A 24,909-nucleotide genomic window follows, 5' to 3' on the forward strand; every position below is an offset into this window, starting at 1 on the left:
CTTCCCTGCAGACAAAATTTTTACCCAATGTACTAGGCTATTTCAGAATGAAACCGCTCTTGTTTGCCTGAATTGGTTGGTATGGTACATAAATAGCTACACTCACCTAGTGATTTCTTTAAATGCTTGTTTTCAAATGCTTAAATTATTTTTGGTTTTGTTAAAGTTAGAAAAAGGTTAGGTGGGCAAGGAACGTCTAAGCTTTGAAGCAGATTTCTATCAAGCACACATATAAACTGGGGGCATGTTAACCAACAGAAATAGGAGTTGCATATTAAAAATTAGATGACCAATTGCAATTTCTAGGACTGGTAGTACTATTTTAACTAGACACAGAAGCATCCAAGTGAGAAAAAAATCCAAAACAAGCCAAAGCACAAAAGAACAGTGTAAATCCTCAGATGGCTTTGACATATAAGTGTACTAATTGTCAGATAAGCCATGGACTTTGGATACAACATCTGATAGTAGAATGAACAGAACTCAGCAGTGGAAGAGAAGAATTAGTAGTGCATTAAGCAGTTCTGTTCCAGTCTGATGGAATCATGTGTTTTTACTGGCCACCTGGCATGTCAGCTTAATATGAGAGGGTATCAAATGAGAAAAATGAAAAGCTAACATCTACACGTGCATGGTCTTAATGAAATAGTAGGGTAGAAAAGCTGTCCTGCATCACTATTAAATAACTATGAGAAATAAACTACCTTGATAAGTAGTCTCATAGGGTTTATTTATCACAAGTATCCACAAATTTAAGTGTTTCCACTAGCAGAGGGTTTTCATTCAAAGACAGTTCATACTTGCAGGCTGCATCCCATTCCCTAGCGTAGTAAGTACTCTTTTGCAATTCCTCAGTATCCTGGAATCAAACAAAATCTAGATATCTGATCTTCGGCATATATTCTCAGAAGATCTCAACCTATCAAGTGTTTTCTCTCCTGGCACTGCATAATTTGGTTTCCAGGTTTTATATAGCAACTGAATAGTTAAAAGGTCACTACTCTCACCTTTAGTCCAAAGGAAAATACCTTCACAGGTTATACAGGGTTATACTCTCAAAGCTCTCCCCTCTCTTTCCATCTCCATCATGGTTCATGGCGAGGGACTCTGTTGAAGGTTCTAGAATCTGTTACCGGGCTGCTTGGTACGTGGCCAAAACCTTTAATTATATTTGGTCCTAAATGACCTTCAGAACTCCCTAAGTCTCAGATTCCTAGGCTATAAGGGTATGTTTAGAGCACGCAGTGGAAAGTGTTGCAGGAGACCATGAAGGCCAATCACTGACAATTCAAGCATTATTTCCATCTGAATGTTATGACACACGAACAACAACAGTATCCTGAATCCCCAGTTTGAGAAGAAAGCACCCAGCTGAGGCCTGGCCCGCATTGTGGTGTTGAGACCCTTGGACAGCAGCACTGTCCTTTGTCTGAGAAGCTGCCTTTGTACCCAATCTCCTCCTTGTTGCTACTAAGAACGTGGTGTATGCCTGAGGATTTGCCATTACAGTGTATGGCTTCATAGCTGTTTGGCCACAAGTTTGATTATTTGGCCCCACAGTACCCAGTATCTCTTGTTCTGGAGTTGTTACAAACATCTGGCTTAACTAATCTTCACATACGATACAGACTTGACCAGTGTCTCCAAGAGGGCTGATAAGCCTTACTTAGGCAGAAGTCAGGGACGACATTTTAAAAAATAGGTGCCTGTTTTCTCACCTTTCTGCTTGGGAAAGTTCAGATGATTATTGTATTAGAAAATAAAGCTCATAAACGCCTTTATTCTGTCAATATCCAGCCTTCGATTCAGCTATGCAAAACCAAAAATAAGAAAAATGTATCAAGTTTGTCAGTGCGCCAATTGGTTTTTCTTTCTGACCTTTTCTTCATTTTCCAATGACTGCCTTCTTTCATATGTTAATTACATCTAGAACTAGATTTTTAATTAAGGTGCCTAACAATCGGATAGGCAATTAGGGCTTTAACAAACACCTCATAAGCTAAGTATATCACTCTATTGATGAGTTAGGCATATAAGTGCTTTTGAAAAATCTGTCAGACATCTATATTCAGCTTAAAGCATCTACTGACCTTAAAAGTTATCTCTCAGCTTCTAAATAGCATTACAAAGCCTTTTTCTTTTTTATAGATACATGCTATGAACATATACAGATGGAATATTGTGGACCCTCTCTCAAGCAAGAACCACAAACATTTAAAAACCTGTACAAAAAACACCACCCCTTCAAGCCCCATAAACTTTCTAAGGAAATTAACTGTCCTGTAATCCTGCTGGTAGAAAATGAGTGCAAGTTGCAAACCGTACTCCAAAGCATGGTAGAAAGAGTAATTGGCTTCCCTCTCAATCTTAAAGTTCTTGACCTTTTGCTCCTCATTAGGGACATAAAACATTGGGAAAAGTTACATTTGTCATATTTCTTGTAAAATTATACAAGTAGAAACTGAAATGGTTTGGAGTCAGTAAAATGAATTGGAAAGGCCCCCTGTGAGGAAATGGCTAAGAAAAAAATCTTTAAATCCTCTTTAGCAATAGATATGCCACATGCACTTGTATGATGCACTTCAAAGTATTAAAATGTTAACAAAGTGAAATTATAAGCAAAGCTATAAAATTTAAAGATGTTAACAGATGTGTTACTGTTCTCGTATTTAAGACACGTGCCCTGGTAAAAACAGTGGTGATCATACAATCATTTGACTTAAGAGACTACATTATACCCACTCTTCTACCTACAACTCATTACTGGCTATAGAGAATCAGAGCATATTGTCCCTACACATTTCTACTCATAGAACTCCTTCTGATTTCAGTGGTATTTAAATTTAAGCTCAGGATGACAAGGAGAATATCATATTGAGCAGTTCCTACATCTGTTGACAAAATTGTTTAACTTGTTGGTAAGAGATAACAATTTATGAACTTCAAGCCTTAGGATTTAAGAGGTAAACAACGTTATATAAGATTTGATTGCTAATTTCAGGCACATATATTAATATGTGCATGAATACAGATATTTGTGTTGGCTCTGTAAAAAAGTGATATTGATAAAAATAATGTAGTTCAATATTTAACACTAAAATAACTGATATGCCAGCACTGAAATGGTGCACTTCCAAAACTGCAATACTGTATCTCTTGAAGGTGACTCAGCACACGAATTTCATGCTGTAAATCAACAGTGAAAGAAATGCAGTCATCATTGTGAAGGTGCATGAGAGAGAACTCCAGTCAAGGGTGTAAGAGTAATTGCCACTTCAGTCTCTCACTCTTGACTAATTTTCAATAGCTGGTCAGTTTCTCTGTCTGTGGAAGCTTAAGCAATAAGGCAAGCAGAAAATAACTGAGCGTGAGAGTTTTCCCACATACGTCAACTACTAATTCTACAAATATAAGTTGGAATGAAGGCTAAGATGTAGATATCTAGCATGGCATGGGGGAGGCAAATAATTTTAGATAAGAATGCAATAATCAGAGATGTCATCTCATGCAAAGCATCAAAATATTTAGGAAATCTGCAAAAGAGCTGAGCACATTTTTGACCTGTACAGAATTTATAGTAGCATATTTGAAATTTCACAAGGAAATTCCACAGCAGGCACATTTGATAATTATGACTTAAGAATGAAACCAGAGAGAGAAGCAGAAATGACCTAACTTCACTGTAGATTCTCTCATTCATATTTCTTTATTTACAGCAAACAAGTATAATCTTTGTACTCATTGGCTGACTCAGGAAAACTTCACTCCATTTCTTTGGGAAGCCAGACCCTTGCAAGTGAGGAACAAGGATAAAGTGATGAACTGAGATACTGACATCTTTTCCAAAAATAGTTTTTCAACAAACTTTGATATCCAACTTCTTTGCTATTCTGTTGACGTCCGTTTAACAGTACAGAAAGCTTTCCAGAATATATCTTTTGCCATTTTGCCATTTATTTATTTATTATTAATCAATGGGTTTTTTAAACTTCTGTATTCCCTGATTATGAAATAAGGCTTCTGCACATCAAAGATTTCTAAGAACTTTAGAATTTTTCAATGTTTGATAATAGAATTCATTAATAAAAGTTAATGCTTTCAACTATAATATTTTAAACACACAGCTGCTTAGGTAACACAGGTTGTATTTTTAATACAATATCTTTTTGCTACCAGGAAGAACTGTCCTTTACTGATCTTTAATGTCAACAAGTCATGGTTCCAATACTGTGGTTACAGACCTCCAGCGTAGAAACATTCTCCTTGTCTGGCCTTGTAATTTTTTGCCAGGGACTCCATACATTAAGTTGGTTCATTTCAATTGCCCTGAGGGTTTCTTGCTCACTAACTAACAGGGAGCTTGATGCATCATTACTTGAACATAGCAAAAGATTAAGCTGTAGGATTCGCTATTAAATAAATCACTAGTTCTGTTCTTAACAGATGAATTCTTATATTTATCCACACATCAGCAAGGTCTTTACATTTTAAGTGTTATTCATAATGAATCTATTTTTGAGTTTGATGCAGAAATGTCTGTAAAATAAAGAGTAATTTCTAACAGTTCAGCTGCATACACACAAAAACAGAGACAAGGTGTAGCTGTAAATTTTCTTCTCAAACACACACAAAAAAATATCAGCACAGAGAACGTACAAATTCAAAAATGCCAAGAACAATTTTGTTTGCATGTTTTGAAATAGCCTGGCTCAACTAAAACAGCATGTGGTACAATCCTACAGTGCATTAAACTGAGGGTTGTTTGAAGATCCAAAAGCTGTACCTTGCTTTTCAGTCTATAGAGCTCTGATCAGAAACTTCAAAACGGCTAATGAATTATATTTCAGTCCTTTATAAAGAGTTCAGAAAAAAAGCTGTTGGATTACATATGAATCTCACACTGTATGCATTCTCATCAACTGAATTCCCAGACTACATACTTTTCTCTATACTTTGCATATTCTTTGTTTAAAGTTTCTAATTACCACATGCAGGTTTTCTTCTCACAGCAATTCAAGCTAGAAGAGGCTATCTTAAACATGTTTTTAATAATAATCCCTTTTTCTCTTCAGCTCTGTATGTTGATATCACAGTTTATGCAACTCCTAGAAAGTGATTAACTCAGGCAATATACCTTGATCTCTTTGAACTACAATTCATAGAGTCATAGAATCACAAGGTTGGAAAGGACCTACAAGATCATCTAGTCCAACCACCCACCCATCATCATTGCTATCACAACCTACTAAACTGTATCTAGTAGTTCCTCATCCAGATGCCTCTTGAACACTGCCAGGGACTGCGACTCCACCACCTCTCTGGGCAGCCATTCCAGTGCCTGACCACTCTCTTAGAGAAAAGGTTTTTCCTTTTTCCTCCAGTTAACATCCTCCAGCTGTTTCCCTATTCTCGTGCATCTCCTCATATACATTTCTTCCTAAATTTTAAGGATTATGAGCTCCTCAATTATTGTATGTATTACTGAAAATGATTTTATATATCTAACTGACAGGGTTTAGAATAATTCTAGTTACCAAATCCTACAATTGATCTAGAGCCAGAATACAAGAATGACAGAGCATAGACACCATGAACAAAGTCTCTTTCCCCCACTGCTTTGCTGCACCTACTCCCACCTGCATATACAATTACTTCAACAGCAGAGACTGCAAATTATTTCCTACTTCTTGGCAAAAAGGGAAAACGATCTTGTACTAAATTAGATTCCATCACAAAAAAAAACTTGTTTTACAATATATTTGATTTCTTCCGAAAACTTCAGCCATTATCTATGTCTAGGAAAGAAAATTAGTCATTTCAGTTGTAAAAAGCACTGATTATCAAATCATATTTCCAATATACTTGGCAGCCTACCTCTCAAGCAACATATTTGTAGTCGAGTCTTCATATGCATTGTGGTTCAATGGACTGAAAGTCCTGGCTGTCCGTTTGATCTGCTGACCTCGAAAGCCAGCTCCCATCTGAATTTCCATTTACAATTTACATTTTCTTTAGGGCAGAACTGATCTCCAAAGGATACAAATGAATTAAATTAGATTAGTAAATTACTGTTCCCACGACCAAGTTAAAAGACAAATAAGTAGTTAAGTGAGAATCTGGTAATAATATTGCATCACAGGGCATCCTGGTTATTTCCTTGTGGAATTCAAACAGCAAAATTTCAAAGAAAATATTTTCTCACCAATACCCACAGAAGTTTTCTATGAAATGCATACATCTATTTTGAATAGAAAGATTGTAAATCTGCCTCATACCAAAATAAGCTTAAAATGCAAAGTTAAAGACAGCCTATTTTAATGTCAGTGTTACGATCAATTGATGTTCTCTTGACAGAGAGGTTCTTAGTTCCAGCTAAATGCATTAGAAATTATAGTCTAGTAGGGCTGGTTCTTAATTTAAATATGTTTTCAATAATTCAAACTATATTTTGATTAATTAAACTTTATTAATGGAGCATTACAGAGAGTCTCTGTGGGATCATGCTACATTAAAACGAAGAAGCTTTTAATACAGACTTTTAAAATTTTTGAAGTAAATACTCATATAGGTCTTCAGTACTGCACAATTCAGTTATATGCACAGGTTAGAAATGACGGAATATCCTTTTCATAGGGCTGTCTCATGCCTCTGCCCTCAGTGATTGCATGGCACAGTCAAGTAATTCTCAGAATGAAATGTTCTACAGACAAGATGACCTATAATGCAGTAGGTTATGGACCACAAAAGATGGCATATAAATAACTTATAATGCAGAATACATGGAAAAGTATCTTCAGTTTTATTTGCTGTCACATACCAAGGGCAGAAGCACCTTCATTTGTAAAAACGATTAAGCATAGATTATATGTACACCCAGATACTAATATGTAATAATATAAGAAAATACTGTGTTTATAAAATCCCTCTCACTGGCAAACAAGCATTTGGCAGCAAGAGCTCCACAATGGATAAATTCTTAATGATGGAAAGTAGGCTAACACTGAAATTCTGCTGGCACATGACCTTATTTTCTTTCTCTTCATTCCTTAAACCAGTATATTTTTCTCCAGAACGGCTACATAAACTCGTGTCCCACACAGAAGACAAGCCAGTACAAAGCCCTGGCCTAAACTCCATCTAAAAATGACCTTTCTGATTCAAGAACATAAAAAAAAAAAAAAAAAAAAAATGACATATAAAATCTTTATTGTCAGCAGCCATACAGTTCAGAGTGAGTTCTGTAATCCCAGTGTGAGACCTAGAGTGCACACAGGAAGCTGGATTCAATTTTTCACTTAATTCCAGAAGTTATCCATTATCCTTCTTACTGTGAAAAAGGTTACTTTTCCTTGGCAAGCTCCTTGCTACGCAAAGCTAAACTTGGGTCTCAGTCACAAAAGACCTGTCAGTAGACATTAAATTATCTAATTGCAACTGAAGAAGTCATATTTAAACTATGAATGACACAAGTCAAAATCCATTCTTAAAATAACCCTGAGTGATACACATACTTCCTTTTTCTGCTACTGTCTCACATATGCATATGCAGTGTGAATCATAACTAAGGCCTGTGAAATGGCACATACTTAGTATTTTATGGTTTAATTGGAGATGTGGCTAGACGCAATGCAAGAAATGCAAGTTAATGGCTCCATGTCCAGGTGGGGGCCAGTCACAAATGATGTCCCTCATGGTGAGTTTTGGGACCAGCACTCTTCAAAATCTTTATCAGTGACACAGATGATGGGATCGAGTGCACTCTCAGCAAGTTTGTGGATGACACCAAACTGAGTGGTGCAGTTGATATGACAGAAGGAAGGGATGCCACCCAAAGGGATCTGAATAAACTTGAAAAGGGGGGGCCCACGTGAACCAAATGACATACAACAATACCAGTGTGTTGCATTTGGGTCAGGGCAATCTCAGATATATATACAGACTGGAAGAAGAACTTAAGAGCAGCCCTGCTGAGAAAGAGTCCTGAAAAACTTAATGTGAGCCAGCATGGTATGCTTGCAGCCCCAATGGCCAGCTGTATCCTGGGCTGCATTAAAAGAGGAGTGGCAGCAGGGTGAGGGAGGGGATTGTCTCTCTCTACTCTGCCCTCATAAGCTTTATCTAGAGTTCTGCATCCAGGCCTGGGGCTCCCAGCACTAGAAGGATGCAGACAGAGCTATTGGTGCAGGTCCAGAGTAAGGCCACAAGGATGATCAAAGGGCTGAAGCATCAGCATTAGGAAGACAGTCTGAGGGAGTTGGAATCAAGTGCCTGATTTAGCAGCTGGCAGCCCTGCCTGCAGCAGGTGCATAGGACCTAGAAGATCTCTGAGATCTCTTCCAACTCAAGCCACTCTGTGGTTCTATGGAAAATAAAACCATGCAATGAGGATTACATTTTTTAAAAAGACAACAATTTCAGTGCACAAAGTTCTGTTCACCATTAACAACTGCAGTGAAATCTTACACAAAAAGTAGATCTTCATTATCAGTAACACAAAGCACTACCTTGCTGAAGAAGTAATATTAGCTAATTGACTAGTTGTTTGAGAATGTCTGTTGGTTTTTCTTCTAGTTGCTTGTATATGGATTAACTTCTCATTTTTGCTCCAACTGCATGCAAGGAAATGGTTGTAAATGGTTGTAAGTGTCTTACTAGAGGCCATGTCTTTCCCCTCATCCTATCTTGTCATTCTCACAGTCTGTATTTTCCCCATTTAACTCCTACTATATTTGGTACCCTTTAAGCACAGACAGAATGAAGGTTATGTTTAGCCAACAGAAATTTAGCTCACGTTAGTAAAGCATTGGTTTAACAGAGATAAGTTAGCAATCCCCCCCTCCATCTCAGTGATACCTCAATTATTGCAGAGACCTGTGCTTTTTTTTTTTTATATGTACACACCAGCAGTAAGTCTCAAATGACTGAACATGCTTATTTGGTGTTCCGATGAACAGAGGTATTTCAAAGAATAGCTTTTTATTATTCCAATAGGATTTTATTTACCTATTTATATATGATTCAACCCCCATAGCTCTTTCCAGTCTTCCATCATTTTCCTACCGTGGAACGCACAGCACCACCCATCAAGGCCAATTTCCACTGCCTATTTACTCCCTATTGTAAAGGACCAGGGCTGAAGTCCTTGCAAACTTAATGGCAGGATCACATACTCACAGGGACCAGAAGTTGCACAAAGAATCCAAATCATTGAAACCATACCGAAGGCCTTAAGGTCATTTCATTTGTATAGACATTTTAAGAATACAATCTGTAGATGTTTCTCTATACTGTTTATGCTAACTCTACTTCTCAGTGCACACATTAATTTCACAACACTAAGTTCTTAGAACAGGTTGAAATACATAACCTTCAGAGTGTGAATGAAAGCTTCAATACATACAATTCTTTCAAATTTGCTTGGATTTTTTTGTCATTGTTTGGTTAGTCGGTTTCTTGTATTGATATGGATCAGATGCAAATTTCACAACCCAATCCAGCTCTGAACCTATGATGTCTTAGAGGTGTGCAGATTCAGGCTTTGGTTTTGTCTGACTTCTGTAAGTTTTTAAACAGTTTTCTTACTGAAACCAGCAGAAAAATATAGAGAGGAGTTTTTAATTAGAGTACGTTTTTCTGCATGTTGGCCATTGCTAATTTTACTGCCTGTAGGCTATCTGGGAAGTAGCTGGAAAGAGCATCCTACCTTCAAAGTCAAAACCAGAAAAACTGGAGCTCAGTGAAGAAGTCACCTTGCACAAAACATCCAGTGCACCAAATTTCACTGCATTAGCAGTGTTTTCTGTCTTTATTTAAAAACATATGCACTTCTCCAAAAAAATACAAAAGCTTTGTGCATAGCTATTTGAAAATAGTTCTAATACATATACGGTCTTAAGAAATATATCTACTGAAGATATAATGTAGACAATAGCAGTGCTAGCAGCTATACTATTAGACCATTACTACATCAGGATTGGTATTATATGTTCTTAAAATTAGTTTTAAAAGTTTATGAGAACATATCATTCAATGTGCATTCAATTTTCCAGGTTTTAGGACTTCATATTAGTGAGCCCTTGTAAACCAGTACAGGACTATTCTCTTACTCTACTTACACAGATGTTCACTACACCTACAATACGCATATCTAGAAAGTAGCAGAAGATAAATATCAGTCAAATTTTAAGCATACAAGATTTACATTTGCAGTGGAAATGATACTTCAGTGAGAATTAGTGAGACGGAAAATACCTGAAAATATGATCTCCTTTCTTTTAAACATCAGAAAATTAATTATTTTTCCCTGATATCAATAGGGCATTAAATCTGGAATTCATTCCATACGTACGAAACGAAAGCTGTAAGATTAAAAGCGTATAAGGATGCTGCAGAATAAATCAAACCCACAGCAGATTCTGCAAGGTTGCTGAAGTGAGCCACTCCAGGCAATCAGGATATGAAGATTAAATCAATTTATGAGAGGACAAACCGTGCTCACCCTCTAAATATTAATTATTTCTAGTATAGTGGCACCTGAATGATTCAAACCCTTTGTTCATGAGACCACATACACACAAAATGAAGATTCTAGACCCAAAAGATAAATACATTAAGTGAAACCTTTTTGCTTAGCTTTTAAACACATGGACGGCTGTTTGAAGTGCCAACATTCACTGTGCTGGATACAGATTCAGAGAAAAGAGACGTATATTTCTAATTAAACATCTACAAACGTGGGCCCAAATTCAGGATTATCCCAACTAGATCAGGTAGGATCTGAAATACACATTCTATTATCTCACTGAAAAAATTACAGGTAATTGCTGCTGTAAGACTACATTTGTTAGTAAGGTTTTAACTTCTAGTTACTTTTAGCTTTTCACAAAGAGTGTCCTGATATAAGAAATTATTTCAGCGATTAATTCATCTCCCTGTTAAATTTTTGGTCTAGGATCAGCAGAACTAGCCCCCACGTGACCTTTACTTGCAAAGTCTTCAAGTCATAAATAAAAAATCTTTTGTCTAGGCTAGCTATTGTTTACAGACTGTCTTATTCATCTGTTCAGCTTTCAACATCTGGTACAACAAGATCTTTGCTAAAGCTACAAGCTCAGATCCCATGAGGAATACACAACTGGGAAACTTGAAATACTTTGTGTAGTCTGCCATAGTGTATGCTGCTAACAGAGGCAAAGACCAAAGAAATTGTTTCCTTACCTTGTCCCTTTCTACATCTGTAACTTGCATACACTCTCTAAGGACACTCCTGCTTCAATGTCACATGCCTCTGTTTCTTTTGAATAGGATGTAACTATCTACCCCTTTAATTTGCTCAGTTTTCTTAACCTGAATCGTGCATTAGACAGGATAATTGTGCTCTATGAGACAGATCTTCAACAGATCTATGCTACTGGAGACCTAATAAAAGTCAATGGAGATAGACAGCACCTGAGATCCTAATGAACCAACCACATGGTTAAAAAAAAAAAAAAAAAAAAAAAAAGAAGAAAACTAAAACAATGATTTTATGTTCCATAAGAAAGCTCCAGTATCCCAGGACTGCAAGTTCATGACAAAGTAGGCCTCTTTTTTACACAGTCCAATGAAATTCCCTAGCTGTTTTCTGGCATGCTTCAGCCCTGTGAATCAAACAGAGAAAGGCTCATAAAAACGTGTAAACAAACATAAAAGGCTGGCCCTTAGTGCTATTGTATTTCAGAGCTGGCTCAGTGCTCTTGTTAAAGGGCTGCTATAGACATATACAAAGAATCATATGAATAATGCTGGAGCCATCTACCTACAGCACAGAAACGTGATCTTCTCTGTTCAAATGTGGTTGAAATTTGTTAGAACTGGAAAAAAGATTACTGTTTCCTTAAAAGGGCATCACTGCATGCTCATTGCCCTTTTTTTCCTTTTGATACAGGGTTGTGAGAGGGGGGAAAAAAGCCTAAAAACCTATTCAGCCTTTGCTGGCTTGATAGCTTTAACATATTATTTCTGAAGAAGATGAAAAACTCAGACTTGTAAAAAGTGATCCCAAAAAGAAAAGAACAATGGGGAAAGGAAAGTATGGGAGGCAGCTTAGTGTATAAACATCAGTTAATAATACTACATTTTGAAGTCTTTAACTCATTAATTTAAAGGGGTTTGGCTCCAGCTCTTTATTTTGGCTTTTCATTTTTGTTTGTTTGTTTTTCCCTTCCCAAAGCAAATCTGGACTGTAGATGATTACTCTAAAAACAAAGCAGTATGAAAGTCTGGTAGAGAGATTCTTTTCAAGAGAGATCATTTGAGAAATAAAGCATGCTTTAAATTAACAATGAGTTGCAACAATGACAGGCCTCTGAGTTTGGTGACAGAGCCCCACATTAATTATTTGCTAAAGGAATAGGATTTTATGCATTTTAACATGAGAATAAATATTAGGTTAAGTAGTTTCAAGAGTTTAGCCTAAAAGAAAGGCTCTTCCTGACATCAACAGTGAGAAATCCAGGGAGTTTAAACTCATAAACTTGAAACTAATACACATATAAACAGAAAAGCCTTTTCTAATTATCATGAACCCCTGGCTATGAATCTGCTGACAGTAGTATGTTAGAGATAAGACAGCTGTTAATGTCCAAAACTAAACAGGAGATTTTTTTTAAATCTATTAAGAAGGATTTGTGCATTTGAAGTAGCAACACTAGCTGGTTACTAATTTTGAGATCACAATCAGTTGTGCTATGTTTTCTTACAACTACAAACCAATTTCAAGTTAAGCCCCATGGGGACTGGACTCAAAATAGTGAACCACTGCTGATCAAATAGGATCTTTATGGACCGTGAACACTTTGTTCAATCAATTGCAGGACTCTGATGAATGCTCAACGTAATATGCTGTGAGCTAGAACTATGCTACTCAGGAGAGTTCTCATGGAACACATCAAATGCTCCTGTTGAAGCACTCTGCTAACTAGTTGCATATTTGGTGAGTGAATTTGATTAATCAGAAGACAAAGCAAGACTACAACTTCCTTCTATGATCCAGATGAAGAAATTAAACTGTTTTCCCTGTAGCTACTGCATCACCTCTGAAAACTCATGGTCTAATTGTTGAATAACACACCCGGTTAGACAAAACTGTGTTACATTATGGTCTAGTCTTAATAAATACGTAATAGTTTTACAAGGGGAAAATAGGGTGTTTGTTTGTTTGTTTTCTGAGATGAGTTCAGCTTCCACAACAAAGATGATCTAATCTGAATATTCTGACCAGAGGCCTACACTTCTTGTACCTCCTGAAAATTCCTCAGCTAGGGAAAGCTCTTTTGGTGCTTAAAGCACAGCCTCATATTAAAACCTGTTGGGTTGTTTTGTTTGTTTTTTTAATTCCATACTCTATCTTAATTTTCTAGTTCAATTTGTTTTGGACAGCAGGTAAAACAATGCATTCTCCAGTGGATTAAGAAAAAAATAATTAGAGAAGGGCTGGAAGAATTTATGTCACTATACACAGCTTGAAAAAAAATATTAAAATCATAGCCCAAGAAAAGATGCTTCCCATCATGTTTCAACTGCTTTTTTTTCCCCCCCCCATGACCAACACACCTATTCCTTTTTCCACTGCTGTCAACTAGTGGACTAGTCCTAACTTGTACAAGCCTCAATGTGACTTCAGTTCTTGCCTCTGCATTTTGTGGCACTGGGTGGCAGACCACATACTAACAAAAGTTTGCAAGAGGACTGAAGCACATAATGTTTTGAAAGCTTACCACAGTAGTAGAGACCCATCCTAGAAAATTTTGTATACAAAGAAGAGAAGTGGCAAGCATCAGCCAGGTGAAAGGCATCCCCTCTGAAAAATTTGAAGGGCTATTTCAAAAAATATCACAATGGAGAGATATCCATATAACTAAGAAATTTCGTATGATTGGGAACAGATGAAGGGGCAATCATGCAAAGGCTCTGAGCTCAAGAAATAGATAACAAACACATATCACAGACTCATAATGGAGTAGGCGAGATTAAAAAACAGTTCTGCCAAGACTAGCTATAACTGATACGAGTTACACATATAAGACATAAGTTTAGCTTCCAAGCTTCCACAGCCTAGTTAAAACTAGTATTCTCAGACATATACTAGCTGAGGTTAATCCCCCATACAATGTCTAACTCCCTATAAAAATAAGCTCTAGCCACCATAGGAAAACAAAGTCCCAGCAAAATGAAAATTTATTTTCCACCAATTTTTTCTTTGTCAAATTAAGAAAGCATTCAGGAGTGTGGATAAAAATAAACCTCCCCTAACTGTGGAGGTGGAGTGCTCTGACTTGCATGGATTTTTAGAATTAACTAATAAGTTCAAGGAAAAATTAATATGGTGTTCAGAACAGTCCAGACAACCTGTGCCAAATGTAACAGCTGGCATTAATAGAGTAAGTTACATGATTATATTAATGATTAATGGCATAGCTTTACAAATATAAATACCCAGCTCTGTTCAGCTTTCAAATCAGCTGTAGCAGGAGTAGACCAAGCAGATACAAAGGAGCATAAATTTAAAGCAGAAAAGTACCGTGACCAGGATTCAGAAATCCCTTGTGAGCACAAAATAAAGCTGATGGCATTTTCTGAGGGCTTTCAAAAAGAAGTCCTGAAACACCAATATTTTAAGCACCTGTAATGCTGTAATATGATCGAAAACACAGCAATGACAGCAGAGTAGCAAAGCCCCAGGCTGCAGTAAGTGAGGATTTGCTCAAATACACCAGCTGTGGACATGGAAACAAAAGAAAAAGAAAAAATCTGCTTACCCTTGGAAGGCCTCAGGCAGGCAGGGATCTCCAGCAAGACACCCTCACCTCCACTGCCAACTGTTCAGTGAGATCTGGGAAGGGGTGGATCCTGGCTGCAGCCCTTCAGGTCACTCAGGTATACAGGCACCTTAGCTCCTCTGGGTTGGCCTTGCTTTCCACCAGGTACTCAATCAGTGCTTCAAGCTGTGACTTAGCATTTCAGTTACAGCATCTGATGACATTGCCTGGGAAGAGAGTATACTGAAATCAAGACAAAAGTATTGTTTGATCTCACTGGAAACCGAAGTTCTCTTCTATAAAATGACCTTGATACTTCGGTCTGTGTTGAAATGAAAACAAACCTTTCTGTCTGGGGAGTGGAAGAGTGGAAAGGTAACAGTTGGTAGTCACCGAATGCTAATAGCACTTGCCATGGTTTGGGTTTTTCTGAAGTAAATCTGAAGCTGCATCTCCAAGTCCCTGTAAGAATGCTTTAATATGTGCTGCTGGCCCTCTCTGGCTTCAGAGACAATAGAAAGTTGGCATAGGAGAATAATAATTCCTACAAAATATTCAGATGTTGATATGAAGCATAGGGAGAAAGCTTTTTAGCAATTTTTAGCTAGTTTTAGTTATGGTTCTGCATCCTTTCCATAATGGAATTTTTGTCATTGACAGTAACAGGATTACTTGCATCGTTAAAGGTTGCAGGAGCTCTCCCTTAGCAGGTGCAGTTAATGAAGAAAATGATTTTCAGAGTACTTGGTTTGTAACAGAAGGGCTTAATTATAGTTCCAACAAGCCTGAGCTGCATAGATCACTGTGATCAGCATCAGCTCCAAAAAAAACCCATGATGTAGTACCTCAGAGAGATACTGAAAGCAGCACTGTGGGCCATAGGATAATAATACACATAAGCAGCTTCCACAGATGAATTCTGAGAGAAGAGATGGCATTTCATTATGCTCGTTCCTCCTTTCTAAAGGTGATTAGAAAGAACAAGAATCCTGGGTTCTCGCAATGCATGATGCAGTGTACTCAAACTAAAGCACTCTCTTTCAGATGGAATCATCAGACGATCTACCAAAGGCTACTGCAGCATTAAACCTATACCTATGACAAAACTTAAAACACTAAAGAATCAAAGTCAAAACCAGGACATTTCGCTTCCAGTATGGATGCCTATGGAATAGAGAAAATAATCTCAAGCTTGTTTAAGTTTTTAGATGTAGTAACTTGTTCTAAACTGAACAAATAACTAAATTGGAATGAATTAACTTTCTAACATCTGTCTAAATAACTTGTTTTTTAAAGCATACAGAACATGCTGTCTAACTAAGAAGATCTATTCAATACCAAGATTCCAAGAAGTCTTCCTTTTACTATCAGTCCCATTAAAATCAGTAGTAATTCAATCAAGAGAATACAATGACCTAAAGAAACATGCCCAGTCTAATCCCTTAAAGAGTTTGCCTAAAGCTAGTGCCTATCAGAAACTAACCTTTATTTAAGACAGTAGTTGAACATAGACATTTGGCCATTAGCCATATGTATACTCTTGAACAACTGTGTGTGTGTGTGTGTGTGTGTCTATTTCTAGGGTTGTTTACAAAATTATTCATTATATTTGAAACACAGCCAGTATCTACATGTTAAAGTGACCAAGGACATGATCCTGCACAGATCTGGAGATGGTTATGAACTCTATTAAGTCCATCTGAAAAGAAAAAATGGAAATAAACTGTACTGAATACAAGTCTGGATGTGTACTTACAAAACTAGGTCAAGCTGCCACAGAAATCAATCAGAACAGGAATAAAGCTTGTACAGAACTCTCAGGCTGAATTCTCTACTGTTTCAAGCAATTTTTGTGTGTGGAAGAAATAGGTTACACTCAAGGGCAAATGCTGAGGCATCTAAGCAGCCTGGAGGTACTGATAAGAAATACAGCGGGGAAGACTCTTGTCCTTATCCAGGATATGACAAGTTGCAGACCTGATGCACTATAACGCTCTGGAGTCTAGAATATCCCTCATTACTTATTCTAAACATCAAACACATAATAATGGGTCTAGGCCTTATACTTACTTATGGTTCCCCTACCTTAGGTCAGCTTGTACCAGTGAACGTCTTTCAAAGGGAGTTTAGGGCAACACAATTGTATTTGAATATACATCGCCTTTTTTCTCATAGATTTCCCTTTGTGCATGCATTAGAAGACACACCTATTCCTCTAAATGCAGAGAAGAACTAGAACAGTATTTCCTGTCCTGTACCTGCCCGTGAAGTACACACACAAAGGTATCAACAGAACACACAACAGCAATTCTATATGAATTAAAGGAAATATATATCTTGTATCAACTACTAACTATGAATAATGGAAAATATTTAAGGTGGCAGTGAGCACCAAGGTAATTTGCAGAACATTTTGCATCAGATGAGTTGAAAACCTGCCTATGCTTTAAATGCTTTAACTTTGATATTCCAATCACTGCCTGCTGAAAATAAAGCAGAAGTATCTGTCCCACTGACAGAAACAGCATAATCACTCTGGACCATACATATCTAATCTGATTCAACTTAGAGGAGAAGGATTAATCAAGAAGATTAGATTCTCTTTCCAGGTTTTGCAGTAATTCTTGCAGTTCATGCAGATACTTACATGAAGGACATGGTCAGTGTAGAATAATTTTCCAGCCCTGCCTCCAGAAGCATTCTATATTCAGTTACAACACCTCGGTACTTCTAAGAAGCAGAAACAGTCTGACGCAATACTTCTCATAATTAGAAATTCAACTTAATTTTATTGGATCACGTGATTAAAGGAAATTACTTAGCACTTGCATCACTGGATTAAAGCAAAACAGCTTTTCTACAAATGACTTTCATTTTTCACTTCCTTCCATAACCCATCTGCTTCTGATGACTTAATTGTTCCTTCTCAAGATCTAGAGAGATCGGTAGTCATTAGAGGAATCTATACCACTTCAAGATTCTAAGATCTAATGCTATGATATAAAACACAGACAAACTAACATCATATTGCTAACTGCAATTACAAAATTCAATTGTTATATATTTATGGAAGCAGGTTCTAGAAAGCCTCAGCAGCCAAGATGGCTTTTATAAGTAACTGTGAGCTGCCTTTTCTGTGGCAGCCCCAAATCTGTCTCAAGAGTAGAGAAGCTACCTGTTTAGAAAAGATGAAGAGTAGCATGTAATTCTAGATAAATGAGAACCATTCGTCTAACTACATTTTTTGTTTCGCTGTTTGCATCACAGATTATTATCCAAACTACTGTGGCATAATAAAAATAGTAATGGATCTCAGTCACAAGAAAATATATTCTACCTGAGAGTTTTGATCACAGGACACAGTTATGCTGCATGCAACAGAAGCACCAGGTCTCCCAGAGCAGTTATATTTGAACAACAATATCATTTCACAGTGGCCACGATGGCTGCTTTTAAAAAGGGAAAATTCAACTATTCTCTTAAAGTACCCTTATCTATATAAATGAATTTGAACAAGGTGCATAATGGTTAGTACATTTACAGTATGGAGTTAATGCCTTGAATGTCAAGAGTAACACTGATATTTGGACATTGTGAAATCTTTACACCTGTTCCCTCCATGGAGAGGAAACTGACATTTTATCCTTGGGACAGATGTATTTCATTACATAGAAGATGTAGCTCTACAGTGTCTCAACAAGACTTGTCCAGATTATGTTTACTGTACTCCTTAACCTAGAGTTCTGAAAACACACTGAACGCCCTTTGTGAAAGAAGAAATACATTTGTTATTTTCTCATTTGCCTATTCATCTCCATTTCACTTCATTTAACTGCATTAAAGCCAGAACACATACAAAGCGACCTATTTCTAGCAGTGTTGCTGCTACAGCTCTTACAGTGTGGAAATGTTACAAGCAATGACAATACGAGGAGACAGGGGCATTGCACAACCAACCCCGTCAAAGAGAAACAAATAATATTGGGCGCTAGGAAACCAGGTTCTCAATTACTGAATTTACATGCAGACATTTATTCTGAATTCTTGTGTTAGCTTCCAAACAAGACAGAAAATAATTGAAAACTTTCATTTAACACAATATAGCATTTAGCACAATACAGCAGCTGTATTAGACATTCTGTAATCCCCACCTTGGAGCCCTGCTTTTAAGAAAGCAGTAGAAAACAAAAGGAGAAAGTGTCTTTCAGCCTCTGAAGCATATTTTCTTCTTTGCACAATAATAATAACAGATTCAAACATCATTCTTCTGTACAGCTTGCCATCCCAGCACACAGCTATGCTGTTTTATATCATACTTGATATTGGCACGAAGGTGTAAGCAACAGTGAGTAGAAGCAAGGCCAGCATGTACATCTGAGGGGACACAGGAAATAAACAGTTCTTTTAAAATACTGTGTTTCTAAGTTAAGGTAAATTAAACTTTTTCCTTCCAACTCATTTTTTTTTTTTACTAAAAATAATTCTTCATGTGCTTATACTTTGCCAGAGTTAGAGAAGAATGAGGACAGAAATTAGCATTACTTAACCTAGGATTAAAAAGAAAGAATGCTCTCAAATGATTGGGGTTTTGGTTGGCCTTCCAATTATGGCTTCAAGAAGCTTACATTCCTACAGAAATTGAGAAGAACATAAATGTAAGTTGTTATTTATACTTCAAGGCAATTTTCTGTCCTTAAAGTTTAGCTATTTGTGTTTTCTTCCATATAGAAATTAAATCTGAATGGCCATGTTAAATTATTCCAATATGTATTCATCTTAGTCTATTTTAGCACGTCTTTCAAAAGCAAGGTTTTTCTGATTTTTGCAAAATACGCAACTTATTGTCTATTTCAGACAGCTGGAAATCACATTTAAGTTTAAACAGTTATTCAAAATGTCTTACAGTGCTGTATGGTGAGATTCTGATTGCCCTCAGGGTGTGTTCAGTTTCTAAAATGACTGATTTACCACCAACTACACAGTATATACAGGACCTAGTTTGATATATGTTAACCTAGCATGTTAATAAATGTGAAAATAAATGTGAAAACAGACACGTGGACAACAAACTCCTCCCTCTCCCCCCCCCCCCCCAAAGAAAAAAAAAAAACAAAAAGAAACCTAACCCACCCATGATTATTTCTGGAGGATTCTGCATGGTCTAGGTCTAGTTGGTGACAAGTTGAGCCAACAGTATGCCCCAGTAATAAGAAAAACCAACTGTACGTGTTGGGCATATGGCACAACACTGCTGGCTTATCAAGAGAAGTGATTGTTCCACTCTGTGCAAGGGCTGTGAGGACAACCTCAGTTGAGTGTGCAGCTTCTGGTGCCACAACATAGGAAAGAATTAAGACTATTAGAGAGTGATCAAAGGAGGGCACTAAAGATGGTGGAAGGTCTAGAGGGCAACACATATGAGGTCATATGGTTCATTCAGCTTAGAGAATAGGATACCTGCAGAGAAGAACCTGGCTGTTCTGGTGGACAGCAGGTAGGCCGTGAACCAGCAGCGTACTTCTGTGGGCAATAAGACCAGTGGTATCCAAAAGGTGATGCCCCATCCCTGGAGACTTTCAAGGTGAGCTGGATCAGGCCCTGGGCAAGCTGATTTAGCTGTGCATGTTCCTGCTCATTGCAGGGGAGTTGGACTACATGACCTTTGAAGGTCCCTTCCAAATCTAAGGATTCTGTGATGAAAAAACACTAGAATTCCATTCTAACCTTTAGCATTTTGTTTTCAAGAGAGAAGCAGGTGGACTACTACCAAGAAACTTGGAAAGGGTGCTTTGTCAAGACAGCAGAGTAAAGAATCTGCAAGTCTTTCAACTATGCAAAAATTGTCTGCATGTTTATTTAGAATCTAAGCAAAAATATTAATTCATTAATCTGACTTAATTACTTGGATGTTGCCTTTGAACAAAGATGCACATATTTTCACATTCCTTTTAGAGTCAGCATTGTCTGATGAGGTCTTGTGGAACTGCTGATTTCATAAGATAAGCAGAAATGCGTGCTAGCTCTTCTAGGGGCAAAAGCAAGCTTTGGAACTGGTGTAAAAAAAAAAATAAAATGTAAAGTTAGGTTTGGTAAAGAAATTTTCATTTGAAAGCTAGACACGGTTCAGTAAAACACTCATGCTGAACCTGAAATTTTGCCTGCTCTGTGTGTTACCACATTAAAGTTTATGTGAGCATATAAGCTAAACCTGTCTAAAATGATTTATTAGATGTAAGTTGAGAATGCCAAAGATTATTAGAAAGATCAAAAGTCATGAGAATATTCAAACCTAGAACTACCAATTTTGGCTGTTTTTTCTAGTAACAATACAGTGGCGATTTCAGGGAACCCTAAAATACATGCAAGAAAAGAAATACAAGGGCTGCTCTTAAAGTACAGCCTCCTCTGTTATGATGTTGTCCTCACCAACCATCAGAGGCAGATAGAGGTGGTATGGCAGCGAAGGTTGAACGTTCCCAACAATATCGCATTACATTTTGTTTCCATGTGACAGATGGCAGCAGAGGGGCAGAGTGACAAAATGGCGTCTGACATGGAAGTGCAGAGGTACAAAGGTGTAGGTAGGTTCCTCCAAAAGTAATGTCTCTTATTTATTTCCATGGAAAACTACAACTAACATAAAGAGCACAATAACACTGTTTGATAGATCCAAAATTCTCAGTTATAAAACACCGTTTTTCAACATAATCAACACCATGAGCTATGGATTTTTGCCAACAATGAACAAGAGCCTACATGTCACATTTATAAAAATCTGCACCAGAAGAAGCGATCCACTATCACTGTTGCCACTGCTGAAAAACCCACAGCTTCACTGTGTTCACACCCACGGTTGGGTCTCCAGAAACACTCAGCAACTATCAGCGAATGCCAGTGGTTGCAATTTTTTCCGCATGGAAGAATTGACTCACCTTTGCTTCATACTCACTTCCTTTTCAGATACCATATTGTCAGACCGCCTCTCTGCTGCCATCTGTCACACAGCAACAAAATGTAATGGAATATTGATGAGAAGGTTTAACTTCTGCTACCACACTACCACCATCACTTCTGATGTTGTGGGTCAACATAATAAAATAGGAGGTGTTATTTTCAGAGCAGGCTCTGTACAAAGGCCATGTTGTACAGTGAAGTGAAGCAGACGTTGAATAACTACTTTATTTTAGCAATTGCTATGCTGGAGATGTTATTCAGGAAAATTATTTTTCTTTTTAATTCAATCTTGATTTTAAAAGTTTTGAGCACTTATATAGCACTCTGTTCTATCTCACTCCAAACGGACTTTCAAATTCTGAGGATAAATGAATTTACATCAGAGAATATGTTTGCCAAAAGTAAGTGGGCAGTGGTTATCATGTTTTACATGAACAAGTAATTATTTGCAGGGGAAAAAAAGGTTCCAGAGATACAGAAATGAAAGACATGAAAGAAGTCTCTTACTTATCTTCTGATTTGCCTTCTACCATAACAATACAATAAACATAGGTGTTAACCATCATGCCTAAGTCTCAAAGCTGTATGTATTCTCTGTAATAGTTTGACTGCAGATCATGAAGTTTCATATTTACTCAGTCTTTTGCCTCATGCAAATGAAAACAATTTCAACTGGAGATGAAAGTTAAGTCCCAAGAAGTTTACAAAAAAGTAAGGGTACTAGCTTAAATCAGTACAAACTGGGAGAAAGTACTGTTTATTTCTATGTCAAAACAGCTCAGTATGATTGTATGATCAATGAATACAAAGTTGTTATAATTACAAAATAAACAAGAGAGTTAGGCAAAGCAGATTATAATAACAAAAAAAGAATAGATAGAAAGCTTACCCATACCCTGGGCTCACTTACAAAACTCCAGCAGAGTGGATCTCCAGAAGAGATCCTTCCCACTGGTAGCCAGCTCTTAAATAGGTCTAGGAGAGGTGCAGCCAGCCTCCACGCTTTCTGGCAGCACAGGTGAATTGCCTTCACCTGTACTCCTGTGGCTGACTCATTGCTCACCTCAGGTGATCAATCAGAGGTTCAGGCTGTAATTCAGCAGTTCCCATACAATGATTAAGTATTTCAAAATTCCACCCCAAATACCAAGAAATGAAAAACTGTTGTTTTCTATAGCCATTATCTCTAATTAAATTCTGCCTGCATTTTATTCTAGCATAGTGTAGTTTCATATAGATTTTTTTAAAAAATTCTCATCTAGTTTTGATTCAAAGCATAAAAGCATTTTTTATACAGTAGAGCGGATAAGGCAAAGGTTTTACACTAGCAAAAGCACACATATGTAAGAAAAAATATTTTTATCCTATTTTGGTATAGAAATGAAATTATTCAGATAAGTTTCTATGAATTCTTTCCTGAGTAACATGTGATTCATGAGATCAAGGAATTAATGTTAGTTTGAATAGTTACATCTCTAATAAGCTTCATAACTAGTTATATATTTAGTTTCCCTCTGTGTTCAGTTTTATTGATTGAAAAAGCTCCAAAAAAAATTGGTTGCTTTCCCACACCAGAGGACTCACCCGACCTATAAAATGTCAAAGGCCAAATTTTCTATTCTAAAGAAGGAGATCTGGAAGAATACAGTTTGGAAGAATGTTTTGAATTACCAGATATCCTACAGTGGTCTTATTAATTTTTACTACACATTTCTCAACATTTGGACTTTAAAAAATTTTTCTACTGAACATTGCATCCAACTGAGTATGTTCCCATGAAAACTCAGGGGTATTCCTGCTGTTGTTATTCTCTCTTTGTTGTTGTTGCTGTTTTTACATTTAATGCTCTTCAAAATCCGTCTGTGTTGCTACTAGCTTCTGCAATCCTTTTTATTAACTTCTCTAGGAGTTACTCACAAGTGTCCTTGTATGAAATCTTTAGGAACTCTTATGCATGTGACTGAATGTTCAGGCATGAACTAGATTATTCATATAGTCTATACATCTTCTCTGGAGAGCAAGCCTGGAATCATTTCATTGAAATACCACACATGCTATTACTTGGAGGGAATATTGCAAGATAAAATTGGTAGACAGCCAATAAATCTTTGTTTCTCTAAGCCAAAAATAAAGAAATTATATTTTGTTTTTCTTCCACCAATAGTTCATGTCCTCTTCACATCACCCCTAGTCTAAAGTCTTGGTCTCCTCTTCTAATTCTATCAGAAGGAAGCAACTCCATTGTTTTACCCTAGCAGCTGACCACATCACTCACACTTAGAGGAAAATTTTGTCAAGTCAATGGTAGCAAAACATTTTGAAGATGTGTGGCATAAAGCACTGACAATTTCAGATCATAAGCATATGGCACGTGTAAAAATTACAATTTGTTGGTAGGCTAGAAAACAGTAGGAACAGTTCTGAGAGCCCACCTTATCATATTTCCTTCTGACTTCCTTACCACCTACCACTCCTCTCAGAACTGTTCCTTCCCGCCTTTATTTTTGCACTGGAAGAGCCTCAGAAAATTCAGGATATAAAAAAGACAGACATTATACAACAAAATCCCTGTACCATTACAAACACCAAGAGGATGTCCACTACAGAATAAGAACATTTTTTTAAAGACCGCTTCATAAAGAGAGCAGCTTCATCTTAATAGGGCCATAAACTTACATTCTCCAGCTCGCTCTAAAGCTCTGTCCTTTACTAACTTGGGGCCTTAGCCAAGAGCATTGAGATATAAGGAAGTTGTAGCTAATTGAGTTCAGAGGGCCTTGGATCAGATAATCCTGGCAAGTCTTACTCTTCAACAGCTCTTAAAAGGGAAATAAAAAGTCTGTCTTATTTTACTCTTTCAAAAAGAACCAGAACTACACAGAAAGGATTGGAAAGTATCCAGATGACATACGTCCTCTTTAAATACCTGGTAACCTAAAAAATAAGAGATGATTAACTCATGCTTTCAGAAAATTGAATTTACAGGGAAAACCACAAGCAACTTTAATTTCTCCTTGCTGACTACAGAGCTACATGCATCCTCTGAAAATTTTCGCTTGTTTTACCCGTTTTGTTTTGAAGAAAAAGAGAATAAATGGGATCGCTATCTCGACAATCTACTCAAGGAGGTTATAAAGACAGACAGAAAATACAGTCA

General features: G+C 37.1%; 1 long non-coding RNA gene across 1 annotated transcript; it reads right to left on the minus strand.

Moving 5' to 3' along the window:
- Positions 1 to 9,805: 9,805 nt before the first annotated feature.
- On the minus strand, positions 9,806 to 22,678 carry LOC125697452 (uncharacterized). The gene is made up of 3 exons (XR_007378796.1): positions 22,642 to 22,678; positions 14,799 to 15,025; positions 9,806 to 11,639 (listed from the first exon to the last, which is right to left on the minus strand). It is a non-coding gene; the product is annotated as an uncharacterized LOC125697452 (long non-coding RNA).
- Between the last annotated feature and the right edge of the window lie 2,231 nt (positions 22,679 to 24,909).

This window comes from Lagopus muta, chromosome 9 (assembly GCF_023343835.1).
Source record: "Lagopus muta isolate bLagMut1 chromosome 9, bLagMut1 primary, whole genome shotgun sequence".
Lineage (NCBI taxonomy): Eukaryota > Metazoa > Chordata > Aves > Galliformes > Phasianidae > Lagopus > Lagopus muta.